At 42.2% G+C, this 6656-nt stretch overlaps 1 long non-coding RNA gene across 1 annotated transcript; it reads left to right on the top strand.

The window, feature by feature from the left end:
• Positions 1 to 322: 322 nt before the first annotated feature.
• Positions 323 to 5772, top strand: LOC132658142 (uncharacterized). Its single transcript, XR_009597302.1, has 2 exons — positions 323 to 1171; positions 2031 to 5772. It is a non-coding gene; the product is annotated as an uncharacterized LOC132658142 (long non-coding RNA).
• The last annotated feature ends 884 nt before the right edge of the window (positions 5773 to 6656 follow it).

Below are 6656 nucleotides of genomic sequence, written 5' to 3'. Positions count from 1 at the left end.
TTAGAGTCCACATAGAAGTGAGCTCATAGAGAATTTGTCTTTCTCTATCTGGCTTATTTCACTTAGCTTTATTGCCCTTAAGTTTCCTCCATGCTGCTACAAATTGCAAGATTTCCTTCTTCATGGTCTAATAATCTTCCATGGTGTATATATAAACCATGTTTTTCTTTTTCATTCGTCTGTTGATAGACACTTAGGTTGTCTCCATGTCTTGTCTATTGTGAATAGTGCTCCAGTGAACTTGGATCACAATAAACTGTGGAAAATTCTGAAAGAGATGGGAATACTAGACCACCTGACCTGCCTCTTGAGAAATCTGTATGCAGGTCAGGAAGCAGCAGTTAGAACTGGACATGGAAAAACCGACTGGTTCCAAATAGGAAAAGGAGTACGTCAAGGCTGTATATTGTCACCCTGCTTATTTAACTTATCTGCAGAGAACATCATGAGAAACACTGGACTGGAAGAAATACAAGCTGGAATCAAGATTGCCGGGAGAAATATCAATAACCTCAGATATGAAGATGACACCACCCTTATGGCAGAAAGTGAAGAGGAACTAAAAGCCTCTTGATGAAAGTGAAAGAGGAGAGTGAAAAAGTTGGCCTAAAGCTCAACATTCAGAAAACGAAGATTATGGCATCTGGTCCCATCACTTCATGGGAAACAGATGGGGAAACAGTGGAAACAGTGTCAGACTTTATTTTTGGGGGCTCCAAATCACTGCAGATGGTGACTGCAGCCATGAAATTAAAAGACGCTTACTTCTTGGAAGAAAAGTTATGACCAACCTAGATAGCATATTCAAAAGCCGACTAAGGTCCGTCTAGTCAAGGCTATGGTTTTTCCAGTGGTCATGTATGGATGTGAGAGTTGGACTGTGAAGAAGGCAGAGTGCTGAAGAATTGATGCTTTTGAACTGTGGTGTTGGAGAAGACTCTTGAGAGTCCCTTGGACTGCAAGGAGATCCAACCAGTCCATTCTGAAGGAGATCAGCCCTGGGATTTCTTTGGAAGGAATGATGCTAAAGCTGAAACTCCAGTACTTTGGCCACCTCATGCGAAGAGTTGACTCATTGGAAAAGATTCTGATGCTGGGAGGAATTTGGGGCAGGAGGAGAAGGGGACGACCGAGGATGAGATAGCTGGATGGCATCATGGACTCGATGGACGTGAGTCTGAGTGAACTCCGGGAGTTGGTGATGAACAGGGAGGCCTGGTGTGCTGCGATTCATGGGGTCTCAGAGTCGGACACGACTGAGCGACTGAACTGAACTTGGAAGTGCAGATATCTCTTTGAGATAGTGATTTCATCTCCTTTGGATAAACACCTAGAAGTGGGATTGATGGTTTATAAGATAGTTCTACTTTTAATTTTTTGAGGAACCTTCGTATTATTTTCCATAGTGACTGCACCAATTTATATTCATGACAGTGCCCTGGTGTCTCATCCTCTAAGGACACCAATCCTATAAAACTAGGGCCCCACCCTTATGATTTCTTTTAACCTTAATTACTTCCTTAGCAGCCCTGTCTCTAAATACAGCCACATTGAGGGGTAGAGCTTTAACATATGAGTTTGGGAGACACAAACATTCAGTCCATAATATCACTCATTTCTTTTTACTTTTTTTTTTTTACATATGACTTTACTTTTTACATATGAATACTAATGGGCTAGTGTTTAGTCACTCAGTCGTGTCTGACTCTTTGTGACCCCATGGACTGTAGCCCACCAGGCTCCTCTGTCCTTGGGGATTCTCCAGGCAAGATACTGGAGTGGGTTGCCATGCCCTTCTCCAGGGGATCTTCCCAATCCAGGGATCGAATCCAGGTCTCCTGCATTGCAGGTGGATTCTTTACTGTCTGAGCCACCAGGGAAGCCCAATATGGCTACTAGAATATTTAAAATGACACGTTGCTCACATTTATATTTCTAATGACAGCATTCGTCTAGGTGTTGGCTTTAAGAAATGAAAACCAATTGTAGTTGGCTGAATAGTGACACCTGAACCTCCCCTCCCCAAATAGGTCCATGTCCAAAATCTGTGAATGTGACACTACCTCGGAAAAAAAGGACTTCACAGAGGCAATTAAGTTAAGGATCTTGAGAGGAGGAGGCCTGGAATATCTATTTCCAATGACAGGTGTACTTAGAAGAGACGCACAGAGGAGAAGACATCGAGGTTCAGGGGAACCAGTGTGACCCATGGACACAGAGGATGGAACGATGCAGCTACAAGCCAGTGGGATCTGGAGCCCCAGAAGCTGAAAACATAAGGAAAGATCTCCTCTAGTGCCTTCGAGGGAGCTCAGGCTTGCTGACACCTTGACTTCTGACTTTCAGTTACCAGATATGTGAGAGGACACATTCTGTTGTTTTCCTAAGCTATTTCTTACTCCAAGGGATCTTCCTGACCCAGGGATCAACCCCACATCTCCAAACCCACGTCTCTTACATCTCCAGCATTGACAGGAGGGTTCTTTACCACTAGTGCCTCCTTGGAAGCCCTTAAGCCATCAAGATTATGGTATTTTTTTTTTTTAACTGTAGTGCTAGGAAGCCAATATCTCAATAAATATCAATTACAGTATTAGGACAAAAAATTTGTGATTGGATCCATAAAGAAATAAATGTAATTCTTTGTTCTTTGTGTTGCTTGAAGGAGATGTTCTAAGAATCCAAGTCAAATGGGCTTGTGTTTATGCCTGCTCAGTCGCTCAGTCACATCTGATTCTTTGCAACCCTTTGGACTGTAGCCCTGCCGGGCTCCTCTGTCCTTGGGATTTTTCTGGCAAGAATACTGGAGTGGGTTGCCATTTCTTCCTCCAGGGTATCTTCCCCACCCAGGGATCAAACCTGCGTCTCCTGAATTGATAGGTGGGTTCTTTACCACTGAGCCACCTGGGAAGCCCTGCTGGCTCTGTGATAATCAGCCTGCAACACAGGAAATGCTGGTTCAACCTCTGGGTCCATAGAGTCAAAAGAGTTGGATGTGACTGAGCAGGCATGAACGCACTTTTCCATATGGGTATTATACCTCAATCTTATTTTATGTTTTAAGATTTATTTTTAATGTGGCCTATGTTTTACAATATTGTTTCTGTGTTATGTTTTTGACTTTTGGACCGTGAGGCATGTGGGATCTTTGCTCTTCAACCCGGGATCAAACCCACATCCCCTACATTGGAAGGTGAAATCTTAACCACTGGACCACCAGTGAAGCCCCTATACCTCAATTTTAAATGAAACAAATAGTTTACAATGTTGTTCAGAGCAGATTGCCCCAATATATGCCAGCCACTCTGTCATATTGATTGAATTAAAGTTACTTGAGAAACAGCAGGTGCAAGGACACTCTGACCCTCTGCTCTATCCCCCTGAAAGCAGGAAATAAACCTCCCACAGGAAAGGTACCCTCCCACACTAGACATCCTTACTGCCAGAGATAAGGAATTTGGAGCCCAGAGGAGCTGTGTAAACAAACTCTAGTTTCTAATTAGTACCTAAGCCTAAGTTTCTTTGTCTTGTCAGTTCTTCACAAATGTATAGTTTCTTCATCTAAAAGACTTAAAAACTGCTATGAACTCCCATACACACAAGATTAAAATTTGACTTTCTCCTGTTGATCTGTTTCATGTCAATTTAGATATTAGACCAGCGGTATCGGGAAATGTCTTCCTCCCCAGCATTTTATATATAAATCCTGACTTTTTTTATACCTTTTTTTTTTCTTTGCTTTCCCTAGAACTTTAAAAAATTGCTTCTCTGCCTTTTTTTTTAAATTGAAATTGCTTCCCCCATTTTTTTTTTTTTAATTGATGGAGAGCAAAGATTATCCTTTTTCGTAAACACTCCCTGTTGGTTGAAATCTACTTTCTCCTTGAAAGCATTCTTCATGTAACTCTTTGACTTCTTACTCTAATTGAGGCACTAATTCACAGATCTGTGGACAACTATCATTCTGGGATTTTTCCCCCTGTCCCATTGTTCATTTCTTTTACCTGAATTCATTTTGCTAGAGTTTGTCCTTGAATTTTTTTTTTTCCAGAAAAGACACGCAGAAGTCAATGTTTTTTTTTGTTTTTTAGCTGCAGGACAAATGAGATCTTAGTTCTCTGACCAGGGATTGAACCTGCGCCCCCTGCATTGGAAGCTCAGAGTCCTCACCACAGCCAGCCAGGGAAGTACCTAAAGTCAATGTTCTAAGTCCCATATTTGAAGAAAATGGTTATTTGATCTTTTGGCTGGGCATACAACTACAGAATCAAAGCCACATTCCCTGAGGATTTGGAAGGCATTGTTTCAATCTTCTAGAATCCAATATTGCTGAGACGTCTGAGGCTAGTTGGATATTTGTTCTTTTGCTGGTGACCTGTTTTTCCCTCTCTGGAAACTTAGAATTGTTTTCATTATCCTTAGAGGGCTCTAATATCCTCTAGGAGTTTTGCTGGTGTTTTGTGTTGTTCTTTTGTTTATCTTGCTTGACACATGAGTCTTTTCAATCTGAAAGAGTCATGCCTTTCTTCAATTTGTGGATGTATTTTTCTATTATTTCCATCCTGTTTCTTTCCTTTCTTTCTCCTGTTTCTCTAGAACTTTCAGATGGTTGGCTCTCTTGTCTCATTATTTTTTTCTTTTTTAAAAAATTCCTTCATCTGCTGGTCCCTCAAGTGCTGGAATTTCCCCCGGGGACCAGCCAGTGTCTCTGTCACTTGCCTCTTCCTCTCCGAGTGATCATTCCTACTCCCACAACCTAACTTCTCTCCTATATTTTGAGGCCTGTCCAAACCATAATTTGTTTATCCACAAGTCTCGGGTGTTTAGACCCAAATTTCCTTCTACCTGCTCAGCCCACACAGTATTTCACAGATAACCTAAAATCTTAATGAAAATCACTTTCTTCCTACCTGGAAAGAAAAACACACACTCCTGTGTGTTTCCTCTACATGCAATTCTCCACTCCTGACCCTTGTGGTCACCATATGTGTGTGTATGTATTGGGAGGGGTTCCTACATGAAACAATTCCGTGACCCAGCCAGATGTCCCACAGTTAACTCAATTCTGACACCATCTACCTGAAGATAACATCAGATCCACAACTTAAGCTCCCCTCCTCCTTTTCAGACACAGTGCAGTTCAGTTCAGTCGTTCAGTCGAGTCTGACTCTTTGTGAGTATACCCATGTATTGCAGCATGCCAGGCTTCCCTGTCCATCACCAACTCCTGGAGTTCACTCAAACTCATGTCCATTGAATCGGTGAAGCCATCCAACCATCTCATCCCCTTCTCCCTCTGCCTTCAATCTTTCCCAGCCTCAGGGTCTTTTCCAGTGAGTCAGTTCTTCACACCAGGTGGCCAAAGTATTGGAGCTTCAGCTTCAGCATCAGTCCTTCCAATGAATACTCAGGACTGATTTCCTTTAGGATGGACTGGTTGGATCTCCTTGCAGTCCAAGGGACTCTCAAGAGTCTTCTCCAACACCACAGTTTAAAAGGATCAATTCTTCAATGCTCAGCTTTCTTTATGGTCCAACTTTCACACCCATACATGACTACTGGAAAAACCATAGCTTTGAATACACAGAGCTTTGTTGGCAAAGTAATGTCTCTGCTTTTTAATATGCTGTCTAAAAAAAAAAAAAAAAAAATTAATATGCTGTCTAAGTTGGTCATAGCTTTTCTTCCAAGCAGCAAATGTCTTTTAATTTCAAGGCTGCATTTACCATCTGCAGTGATTTTGGAATCCCCCCCAAAATAAAGTTTCTCACTGATTTCATTGTTTCTTGACTTAATTGCCATGAAGTGGTGGAACCAGATGCCATGATCTTAGTTTTCTGAATGTTGAGTTTTAAGCCAGCTTTTTCACTCTCCTCTTTCACTTTCATCAAGAGGTTCTTTAATTATTCTTTGCTTTCTGTCATAAGGTCAGTATCTGAGTTTATTGATATTTCTCCTGGCAATCTTGATTCCAGCTTGTGCTTTATCCAGCCTGGCATTTTCTATGACATACTCTGCATATAAGTTAAATAAGCAGGGTGACAATACACAGCCTTTACGTACTCCTTTCCCGATTTGGAACCAGTCTGTTGTTACATGTCTGGTTCTAACTGTTGCTTCTTGACCTGCATACAGATTTCTCAGGAGGTAGGTAAGGTGTTCTGGTATTCCCAGCTCTTAAAGAATTTTCAGACACACTCATTGCCAATCACAAGTTCAGGTTGTCACCTGTGCCTCTGACCCACCAGCTATAAATAAGAGGGTTCTCACCACCCTGTCCTCGAGTTTGATTCATTTGCTAGAGCAGCTCAAAGAAGTCAGGAAAACAGTTTTCTTATTAGTTATTGGTTTATCACAAAGGGAAAAGGAACAGCCAGGCTTCCCTGGTGGTGCAGTGGTAAAGAATCTGCCTGCCAACACAGGAGACGCAAGAGACATGGGTTCAATCTCTGGGTTGGGAAGATCCCCTGGAGGAGGAAATGATAACCCACTCCAGTATTCTTGCCTGGGAAATTTCATGAACCTGGGGAGCTGGTTGGCTACAGTCCATGGGGTCACAAAAGAGTTAGACACGACTGAGCGACTGAACAAAAACACAAAGGAGCAGCCAGTTGACGAGACACACAAGGCGAGGTGCAGGAGGGCCCTGGACACAG

The sequence above is a fragment of the Ovis aries genome, chromosome 18 (assembly GCF_016772045.2).
Source record: "Ovis aries strain OAR_USU_Benz2616 breed Rambouillet chromosome 18, ARS-UI_Ramb_v3.0, whole genome shotgun sequence".
In the NCBI taxonomy this organism is placed as follows: Eukaryota; Metazoa; Chordata; class Mammalia; order Artiodactyla; family Bovidae; genus Ovis; species Ovis aries.
The sequence above is the reverse complement of the archived record's forward strand: the minus strand, read 5'-3'. Positions and strand labels throughout refer to the sequence as shown.